Here is a 3,191-nt window from a genome sequence, read left to right as displayed (position 1 = left end):
CCTCCCGGGGGGAGCCGCTGCTTGCCCGTCCCGGCTGCGCTCGGCTGTGAAATCAAGCCGCACAGACTTAGCGGACTCTGCTGAATTTGTCTGTGTATTTATTTATTTATTTATTTATTTATTTATTTACTTACTTACTTACTTACTTACTTACTTACTTACTTGTAGTTCACTGGGATTACGTGGTGTATCATAAGGAATGTGGTTTCTTTCTGTGGCAAAAAGCATCCCGGACAGAAATAGCCCTTGCGGATGGAGATGCCGCGTTCCAAGAAATTAACGTGTCGAAGAATTCTGGATTACCGAGTGTTAGTTTGTCACCGAAATGTGACCTCTAAAGAGGTTCCTGGGAAAAATCAGCCCACTTGGATTTCAGTGGTGATAATTTTGAGGATGAAAAAGCGCTGGATTCTCATCCAAGGGAGGGTAAAAGGCTGCAGAGGGACTAGGGACAAGGGCTGGAGGGACAGGAGCCAGGGAATGGCTCCCAGTGCCAGAGGGCAGGGATGGATGGGACATTGGGAATTGGGAATTCCTGGCTGGGCTGGGATTCCCAGATTTCTTGTGCCTGCCCCTGGATCCCTGGCAGTGTCCCCGGCCAGGCTGGATGGGGCTTGGAGCAGCCTGGGACAGCGCAAGGTGTCCCTGCCATGGCAGGGATGAAATGGGATCTTTAAGTCCCTTCCAATCCAACCCATTCCATGATTCCACACAGATAACTAAAAGAAAGAGTCCATATCCTAGACTAAGAAAAATGAAGTTTATTACTTTCAGGTTTCCCTTCAAACTAAGCTGACGGATCTTTTAGTGTTCCCCTCAGAATTGCAAACAGACTTGTACTCACAGGCCGAAGGATTTTGTCTGCGTTGCAGTCAAACAGCGCTGACTGTTCACAAAATTAATCCTCAAAAATTCAAAATATGCCAAATAGCTGGGGCAAGTGTGAACGCTGACTTTGTCACTTTGCAGATGTGGACTCTGCTTTTGGAGGAAAAGCAGACGGAGCTGGATCACAACGGAGCTCTGTGGTGGAACTGGTTGGGCTCTGTGAGCATACTCGAGGAGGTCTGGGCTGGAGCAGCCTGATTAAGAGCTTCAGAATTTTTGTTTTCACTGGCTCCACAAAGGGGATCTTCGATTGCCCCCTGCTTGGATAGTGATCAGCTCATGCCACCACATTCACTAGGAATTTTACCCGCAGCGTGATTGTTATGGCAGCTTCAAAAGTCCTTATCTGTTTTTCCAGATAAGTGGATGAAACTCTGACCCTGCCTTTGAGGGTTTATTATTATTGTTTTTGTTATTATTTTCTGCCTTGACAATGGCTAACAATGTTTACTATTGCTTTATAAACACAAAGCTGGTTACCAATGAGTAAAAGGGAGAGGTTTGCTGGAGTAGCCAGGGAGGAGGAGGTGGTTCTGTTATGACCTAAGCCCCGCAGATTTTCAGATTCAAATGTCACAGTGGTGGGCTGCTCTCCAGTGACCGTGCTCATGTTGGGATCTGAAGGAGCTTTATTTCCCCGAACTCCAGGGAATGAGCAACGTCAGCCTGGTTACACGGCCAGCTTTGGGATTTGAGCTGAACAATGTGTTTGTGCTTGTTTGGTAAAGGAGATTTATTGGAGATGCTGACCTGGGCCAAGTTCCTTAGCTGAAATGGGGTTGCCTTGGAGTTGGTATCTTAGTGCTTTTCTGGGTGTTGTGGATTTATGGTGTTAACCACATGTGAAGCAGAGTAAAGGGAAAAGTGTGGATTTCATAACTCTGAGGAGTTTTGCTAAAGGGGAAAATCGAGGGGTAAAATACAGCATGGAGTATAAGAAGATTTACAACTCTCTGAGTTGCCTGCATTGATTCCAAACTTGCTCTTCAGGAGCCTGAAAAATTCTGGACAAGCTCAGGAAGCTGAACTGGAAACTTGAGAAGAAAATCATGATCAGGACTCATCTGCAGCAAGAAAACTCTGATTAAGCTGGAGGAAGTTTCACAGCCATAAGGTACCTTTTGTTGGTACCAAAACTGTTTCACTGTAGCTCAGTTAAGAATCTCATGGAGTTGCCTTCAGAGGGAGAAAATTTGGGTTCTTTGAAAGTTACAACAGATTCAAAGAGGGAAGTAAATGGAAATTAGATGCATGGAGATTAGTGGTGTCTTCCCTGTTCAGCTCCGGGATTTTCGGAGTCTGGAAAATGGGCCTTTTGTAGTTTGTGGTGCTTTTGTATTTTATTAGACGTGGGGAAAAGGAAATAAATGTCCAGGTTCTTCTTTAAGGAGCTGCACGTTGTCACACAGGCAGGACACAATCATGGTGACTGCTGTACCACCTCCCATCCTCAGGAATCCCAACTGAATTACTGAGGAAAAACCCCACAGACCTCAGGCAAGCAAAGAAATCTTTCTGTCCTTGGCGCTGTTCCAGTGTTGAGAAGCGGACTGGGATCTTCCATTTATTGTGTTCTGTGGCTGATAACTAAGCCTTCAGAAAGCAGCATGAAAATCCATCAGGATATGAGTTGTGGATCTCACTGCTGAGGCACCAAAATCTGGAGTTATCACACCTTAATGTCAACAGGACTCCAAAACCACGTGGATCCTTCAAGAAGTTTCCAATCCTTCAACTCCCTGTTTCCCCTGAGTATTCATGCAGCCAGTCCAGGCTGGGAAAGGAACCAGACTCAAAGTTAACCCAGAATCAAGCTGGGTTTAGCCGGCTCCTTTCTCCACTCCAGCTCATCCTGGTGACATGCAGCAGGGTCAGCTCAGTGAGGGTGAAGGATGACTTAGCTCAGGGTGACAGGGCTTCAGTCTCCTCTGAGGAGGGACAGGGGACCCAGCACAGGTTCCAGATTGTTTTAAGGTGCCAACATTGTAGGCAGCACAAACCCAATCCTTTTTTCAACCCTTTTTATTTCTAGCAAGGCAAAGGAGGAAAATAGACCTGACAAGGAACACCCTGAGTTCAGATGAATTTATTCTGCCTCATAAATTGCAATTGCCTTCCCAACACAAGCAGAAGGATGAAATGAACGCTCTTTACCAATCTCTGTGGTTCCTGGGAAGGATTCCAGCGGGAGCTGGGGGTGTTCCAGCTTCCCTGGGCTGTGTGCTTCCAGGGAAGCAGCGCTGTGAGGCAATGCCCTGGGCTAGGAATGAATCCCAGCTCGGCTGCTGAAAGCACACAATGCA

Source organism: Geospiza fortis, unplaced genomic scaffold (assembly GCF_000277835.1).
Source record: "Geospiza fortis unplaced genomic scaffold, GeoFor_1.0 scaffold112, whole genome shotgun sequence".
NCBI classification, from domain to species: Eukaryota; Metazoa; Chordata; class Aves; order Passeriformes; family Thraupidae; genus Geospiza; species Geospiza fortis.
Note: the sequence above shows the minus strand (reverse complement) of the source record.